Raw genomic sequence first — 8,547 nt, 5'->3', positions numbered from 1 at the left:
AAAATTTTAGATTAATTTTTAAGGGCATTGGTATCCATTTAATTGTGTAAGTCTATATCTTTTAAGGAAGATTGTTCATGAACGGATTCAGAAGACAGGCTAACATCTGAACCAACAATTCTTTACCATTAAAAAGTAGCAGAAATATTATCAGTTCCAATTGTTAATCAGGTTGCTAAATGAAATAGAGATATCACGGTACAGTGGAAAGAATACTGGCCTTAGAGTCAGAAAAGTTGGGTTTTACTACTTAAGAGCTGAGTGGTCATGATCAAGCAGTTCAAAGCTTCTCTGAATCTCAGTTTTCTTCAGGTGGAAAATGGGGGTAAAACCACCTATCTCACAGGGTTTTTGTGAGGATTTATATACGACTATGTACGTTAAAACACACAGCATGGTATCTGGCATGTATTAAGTATGCCATAAATAAGGACTGAATTTAGATCTGAAATGTACATCCAACTGATCAAGTATGTTACCAGACTAGAGTCTATCTTTTTGAAATTTCTGGTTCTTTTCATGGCTTGCTTCTTTGTGTCTTCTGAGTATTAGCCTAGTTGTTACTGCTTTAGAAAGATCTTCTCTGATGGCTCTTGTCAAGTGTGACTTTCCCCACTTAAAGTATAAGTTAATGAATATTTCTAACCTCCTTCTAGAGAGAGAAGAACCTCAGAACACTTTAATCCTAAAGACAATGTTCTTGGTGGCAAGCAACAGAAATTGATGGTGAGTAATTAAAACAGAAAAGGTCCAAGATGTTGCATAGCTCATAGAAAAGCTGGCGGAGGGGGCGTCTAGAGGATCAGAAAACAAGTAGCAACCAAAGGAGGCTAGGTAACCAAAATGACACCATGGGCACAATCCAGTGAGGACTCACTGGACAGCTCCTGGCACCACCACCACTGCCAGCACCATGTACTGGATGCCATACCTGGTTGCCCTGACTGCACTCTGGTTGCTGGAAGGTGGGGGAGCACTTCTGGCTTTTGCAGTGGAACTCTGATTCCTATTGAGAATCAAACTTTGGGGAATTCTCTGAATGTTGGAAGGGGATCTTGATGCTTAGCAGTCAAAAAATGTTTAGCAATCAAAAAAATTCCCGAGTTTCTAGCCCTTCAGATACCCAACATCCACCAATGCTTATATTTATACTTTAAAAAATACATAATGCATGCATCTTTCTTACAACTGAAAAAATCACTTAATTCTTCCATCTTAGAAGACAACCCAAAGTCTAATATTAGTTATGGTTTCCAGATTTAAGTCCAGCGGTGATACCCATTCTTCTTCTTGGGTTGTTCTTCTGTCTTGATATTGTTCAGTCTGTGGACTAACTGTAAAGCTACCTGCCACCATCACATCCTAAGTAAAATAATGGGGAAAAGGAAAGAAAAAGTGTTAGTTAAAACTCTAACTATTTAAATGACAAAGAAATGACTGAGATATAAAGGCTACAGACCTTATTTTTGAAAGTGATTATGAGGCCCTGAACCTATTTCAACCCTGAATCTTTAAGAGGTAACTAACATTCTTTTAGCACACTCTTAGAAAGCACCTACGTTTCAGTCCAGGACTTGAGCCCAGAATTTAGGGATTTGAGCATGTTATCTTCGTCCTTTAAGCAGTATAGTGCCATAAAAAGTGGTCACCTACTCCACAGTTTTATGCTGATTTTACTACTCCAGGAGTGGCAACTAAATTTCTCAAAGCCTTGCCTACTCAGACACTTAATGAAATGATCACATGATTTTTCTCCTTTCATCTATTAATGTATGAATGGCATTATTTTTCAAGTATTAAACTAATCTTACATTCCTGAAATAAATTCAATTGGTGTGATGCATTAGCCTTTTCATACATCACTGGATTTGGTTTCCAAATATTCATTTGCATCTCTCTCGATGATGGAAATGGGCCCTTGTCCCCGTCTACCATTATCTTTGCCAATATTTGGTATTCAGTATAATACTAGCATCATAAAATGAGTTGAGGAGTATTTCAGCTTTTTTCTGTATTCTTAGATACTTTGCAAAAGACTGGAATTTTTAATTTCCTGATTATTTAATAAAAATTGCTGGTATTAATTGTCTGGATAGGAAGTTTTATTTGTAGGAAGATTTTACACTGTTACTTCAATTACCTTACCCGTATAAGACGATTCAGGTCTTATGTTCATTTTTGAACAAGTGTTGATAAGTTATATTTTTCTAGGAGTTTGTTCATTTCTTCCAAGTTTTCAAATTTATTGACATAGAATTGTTCATTTTTCTCCTTATCTTTTTAATATCTGCAGCATCTGTAGTGATCTCTCCATGTTTATTCTGAAATTATTTGAGCACTTTATCTCATTTTTGATTTAGATTAGTCTCACCACAGTTTGGTTAATTTAATTAAGCTTTTCAAGATACCAACTTTTGCCTTTGTTTATCATCTCTTTTATATGTTTGTTTAATATCTTATTAATTTTATCTCTTTATTATCTTACTCCTCTTTTCTTTGGACCTATTTTATTTTCTTTGTCAAAATTCTTAAGCTAGATCTTAATTCACTTGTGTTTAGGCTTTCATCTTTTTTTTTCATTTTTCAGTTTTATTAGGTAGAATAGTTACAATCTGACTGCATATATACAATATATTGCATCTAAATACATATACACGGTATACTGCATGAATTTTTTTAAATTTACATATATGTACTGTTCATTGTTTCTAAAAATGTTTAGAGCTTTAGCTTTTTAAACTTACATAGTTATCAAAAGAATAAAGCCAACCACAAAATAAGAATTAATTCAAAATGATACATACACCCTACTATTAACAGCAACAGTATTTATAATTGCCAAGATATAGGCTTTCATGTTTTTTAACATGAACATTTATTTAAGGCTTTAAGTCTCCAAGTATATATTCTAGCCACATTTCACAGACTTTAATATAAAATATATTTATTATTGTTTTCTTCTAAATACTTTTTAGCTTCCTTTATGATTTCATCTTAGATCTTGAATTATTTAGAGGTGCCTTCTTAACATCCAAGTTCGTGTGTGTTGTGTCCATCTTGTTACTGATGCCTAGCTTCATATCACTGTGGTCAGAGTGTGTTCTGGTTGGTTTCAGTCTGGTGAAATTTTGCTTCAATCACTGATTCATCTATTCAAAATGTTTATTCAGTGTCTGCTATGTGCCAGGCACTGTTAAAGGTACCAAGAATTCAGCAACGAATAAAACAAATCAAAATCCCTGTCCTCATTGGTTCTATCAGGTGATGCAGACGTAAACAGGCAAGATTACCAAGTAAAACAGAAAGTGTGTTAGTGATGGAGTGCTTAGAAAAAATACAATAGGGAAAGAGATTTAAAAATGCCTTCACACTTTTTATTTTAGACAGAAAGGTCAGCAAATGCTTCACTTCAGGTGACATGTAAGAAAAGACTGCGGGGAAGTGAAAGGAGAGCTATGCAAAAATCTGGGGACAGAACAGTTTCAGTGGCCCTGAAGTGAACATGCTTCTGCGTGTTCAAGGGACATTGAGGAGATCATGGCCGTCAGTGCAGAGCGAGGGAGGGAAAATGAATCAGTGATTAGAGAGGTCATGGGGGACCCGACCAAGTTAGGCGTTGTGGTAAGCAGAATAATACCCCCAACCCCACAACCAATGAGGCCCCCTTCCTAATCCCTAGAACCCGTGGATATGTGACCTTACACGGCAAAGGGAGAGTATGATTGCACATGGAATTAGGGTCACTGTTCAACTGACCTGAGATGAGATTATCTTGGATCATTCAAGGATCCTTAAGTGTGGAAGGAGGAAGGAGGGAGTGAGTCAGAGAGATGGCAGTGTGACAAGGACTGAGCCCTGTGTTGATAGCTTTGAAGATGGAGGAAGGGGGCCACGAGCCAAGGAAAAAAGGTCAACTCCAGAGGCTGAAGAATGTAAGGAAATGGATTCTCCAGAAAAGAACATAGCTCTGTTACCATCCTGAGATCAGATGGCTACTTAAGGAGACTCACTTTGGAGTTTTGACCTCAGAACTATGAAATAATAAATTTATGTCGCTTTATGCCACTGTTTGTAGTAATTTATGACAACAGCAGTAGAAATGTAACACAAGCCCTTTTGTTTACAGCTGGGACTTAAGCGTTCACGCTGAGTGAGACAGGAAGCCATTGGAAGGACTTGGGCAGAGGAGTGACCTGATCTGACCTAACAGGGTCACTCTGGGTGCTGTGCTGAGACTAGCTCATCGTAGAAGCACTCCTTCTTCGAGATTTTGGCTCGATTTTTCCGTATTTATTGAGAGCTCATCAATTCATTTACATTTTAAAAAATGATTTCTCATTTTTTTAAGTCAAGGTCTCTCATCTGTTTTGTTGTCAGAAATGAAAGTCTGATCTATGCTTTAAAAGTCTAGGGAAAACTCATCAGGATTTAAAAAAAAAAGTTACCAATTGCCGACACCGCACTATGTAAAATCAAGTGGCAGAGTTTGAGGCAGATTAATTTAGGTTAGTGAAAACTGGTAAAGATACTTTGAAGAATACTTAAAAGTTATTTTCCTTATAAGAAAGAATATGAACAATTTTCAGGTGACATAAAATGCTTCTTATGCACTTGTCCTTTTCAAGTGCTAAAAAAGGTAGTGGTGCCATTTTAAATTTGCCATCAGAATGAATTCAGTAGCCCTTTGTTACACTTAGCCCCACTCAGAGAATAACTTCGCTTAAAAATAAAGGTGTTCATAATAAAATAGTTTCAACAAAAGAGCCAATTTTTCCCCAAATGAATGAAGGTGTGAAATGTTACTTCGGCAATATTCACAACGGTGATAGAGATTGGGCTGTGGTGAGGGGGGTGGAGGTGCTGTGCACCTGTGTGTAAACCCTATCCTGCAAGAATTACCAGAGAAGCAGGAAGAAACAGCCATAAGAAAGACTAAGCTGTCAATATATCTAGGTGATAAGTTGATCCAAAATTTGAGAAGGCTGTTTTAAAATACTAAATGATCTGTTTAATGTCTTAACAGATGATAAACCTTTATTAGATTGCTTGTTGCTTTACTCTCATGATTCCACTATTATCATCTGCACTCCTTTATTATTATTTTAGACTTTACTGCCTCTTCACAAAGGGGAAGGGGAGAAGAATTTCACTTCTAAAAGGACCGAGCTCCGCTCTAGACTATACCTGGTTCTCGGCAGCTAGGTTAAAATAGTTACAGAATGAGTTACTGGCTCAAACAAGGAGCAACACGGTATTTTCTAACTCTATGAATGGTGTTCTCATAAAACATTCCATAGACAAACATTCTCAAAAACTTAAATTAACCTTTAATTATATACATGAGTGGAGAGGAATAGCTGCTATTAATAATTTAAAATAGCTAATTAAAATAATTTATATTTAGCTTTGGAGAGCCTTATAATTCCCTCCATAGTTTTTCTTTCCTAATTATGTTTTTCCTAAGCTAATCATAAAATTAATTTTCCATTCTTGAATGCAGAGTAACTGATTGGGGAAAGAGATGGTCCAGCATTTTGATGGGCGGAAGGGAGAAGCTGGTCTAGGACTAATTTGAATTTGGATAATTCCTATTTAAATATTTAGAAGTTGACTGTATTCTCAGGTCATCAATGTTTTTTGGTTTTTTTTTTTTTCATTTTTTTAAATTGAAGTATAGTTGGTTACAATGTGTCAATTTCTGGTGTGCAGCATAATGTCCCAGTCATGCATATATATACATATATTAGTTTTCATATTCTTTTTCATTAAAGGTTATTACAAGATATTGAATATCATTCCCTGTGCTATACAGAAGAAATTTGTTTTTTTATCTATCATCAGTGTTTTTGATCCAAGATTATCATATCACTACATCAGAGTCTTTTACCAGGGTTCCACGTCCCAGGCATTCCCCTCTCCATCTCTTCCATGGTCAGATAAACCAACCATTGCGTCCCTAGAGGTGAGGGTGGGGCTAGTCTCATCCAGATTTTACAGCTACTCATGTAGGGGTGGGGCAGTGGTGGTGGAGGTGGGATAAATGTTGGGGAGGCAACTGCATTGTTCCCCACAGTTAGCTTTAAGACACCGTGGTTCATATACATTTCTTTAGATATTGGTCTATAAAGAGATAAAACAAAAAGATTTTGTGGTGTGGTTGAAAAAACTGTAAGGTTGGTTCTGGTTCTACCCCTTGGTGTCAGTTCTGCCCACTGGTGTTTGCAATCCATGAGGTGTCCCTTGATCTTTTTGAGACTCAGTATCTTAGTGAGTTCAGAGGGAGTAATACTATTTGCCTTGCCTACTCTCTGCGGTTGCTGTGAGCATCAAATCAGATAATACAGGTGAAAGCACTTGGAAATTTATAAAGCATTATACAAATGAAAGGTGTTGTCTGTTGCTTTAACACTCAGAATAATTAAGAGATATAAAGAAATCCTACTGTGGTCATAAGGCAGATTAGGATAAAAGAGTTGATATAACTCAGTACTAATAAAAAATTTCCTTAAAGTCCACGTCAGGGGTATTATTTCTGTGAATTAACATAGCACATTTTTTCCTTTGTTTCCTGTGAAAGTTTTCTTTTGGAAGCCTCTGTGTACAGCTTCCAAGACTTCTGATTTGCTTCCTTTGGGTCCACCATCTACCATCTGCCCCTGTGCTTCTGAGCAGCCAGATTGCCTCTTGAAATCTGATCATCCCTAGTCACCATTCAGAAGCCACACTTCTTTTTCAATTAGAAGGGCTGCTCTACCAAACAGTGAGCACCCTGTCCTCTTAAAAACTCACCAGCTCCTGTCTGGCAAGGCAGGAGTACACTATGGTGACAAAGAGGCAGGATAGCTCTCTTTCTGCACTGATTCATAACACTGCAGATATATCCCAAGTGCGACTGAAAGTTACTTAAGGGTGAGGTTCATATCTTATACTTTAACTTTCAACCCAGAGCATTACACAGTGTAGATACTCAGGAAATATCTGCTGAATTGATGTACTAAGAGATATATTAAGTAAATTGCTTTATCAAGGCTTTTAAGCCTAGATTATTGGGCTATTTATTTAGTTAAAGAATAAATATTCTACCTCTATATTTAAGTCTGGGGTTATAGTGAAGCAAAGTCCTGCTCTGAGTAGCACCCACCACTTGGCAGCTTCCTTGCTTTTTTCCTTATATGACTTACTCTTATACTTTGCTTAGGGCTGGTTAGATAGAATGTAGGAATACGTACAAGACAAAGTAAGGAACTGAACTGTATGGAGAAAAAAAATCTACTCCTTACTCTGGAGTTTAAAAGAATGGAAATGAGCCCAGTGATGACCTGTTTGAAATAATAAACATCTGTTAATATCTGAAATTCTATATTGTCATATCACTCTTCTCTTGCCATTAGAGATCTGGTAAGGGATTCTAGCAAACTGGAAGTAGTCAGCAAAGTCGAGGCATTTTATTTGATTCATGTGATCCATAATCAAACTGTATTTTTTCAGGGTATTCTTGTTGAAGGTGACTTGCATTTCATAATGTGTTCCCTTTTTAAACCTGAAATTACAACAGCAACATTTTCAAAAGAGAAAAAGTACATCCCTCACTTCACCATTTGATACTATTTTAATTTTTACATTTGTCTCCCAATCTTTGTCCAAATGAAGACATGTTTTATGTATTTGTCTTTCTCCTGTGCATACTATTTTTGTTTCTGAGTTGCCCTGGGAGGATTGTATCTGCCAGATGGGGGCTCAGAATTTCTGAATGGCTCTAAGAATCATAATCAATGTTGCTGTAGAAATTGACCAGAATGGTGTAACATTCCCTGGGGGGAGGTATGTCCTCAAATCTAGAAGGCTTGGATGGGAGGCTGAAGCAGAATGGGACGTTGGGCTTTAAGAAAGAGAGCAGCAAATTCATTGGAAAAGGAATGAATATTAGGTTTTACAAGAAACGATGTAGGTAGATATTTAAGTAAAACAATTTCAGTTGCCAGTGAGGTCTCTCTTCCCACCCAACTGAAATAAACAAGAAACAAAAAATAAAAACCCAACCAAAGTAATAACCACCACAATAAAAGCATCTCTAGTTAACACTAAAATAAAAGCATTACTGGTTAACAAATACTTGAAATTAGTTTCAGAAAATGATATTTAAACCAGTTTACAATGTTGTGTCCGTTTCTAGTGTACAGCATAATGTTTCAGTCATACATATACATCGATTCTTAATTTTGCCAGAGTCAGGTTCTTTCGGATTATTTAAGTTATAGAAGAGAGGATTGAGAGAAAATGAAATGGCCAAATAGAAATCATCTGAAAACTGCAACAGAAAAGATCTCGCTGGTTTGGACGCAGGCCAGGGTGAAGTTCGTTGTGGAGCTCTCTGGGGCTCAGGACTGACACCACCGGTCTGAGAAGCGGTTCCGGACAGGAGAGGAGCCCAGCCTGCGGGCGAGGACGCCGCCAGTCCCGGGTGCCCGGCGATCGCGGAGGCGTGCGGGGAGCGGGCGGCCGGCGCACAGGTGGCCAGGGCCGCGCCAGCTGCGCGCCGCGCTCGCT

This window comes from Camelus ferus, chromosome 1 (assembly GCF_009834535.1).
Source record: "Camelus ferus isolate YT-003-E chromosome 1, BCGSAC_Cfer_1.0, whole genome shotgun sequence".
Taxonomy (NCBI): Eukaryota; Metazoa; Chordata; class Mammalia; order Artiodactyla; family Camelidae; genus Camelus; species Camelus ferus.
This window is presented reverse-complemented; position numbering follows the sequence as displayed.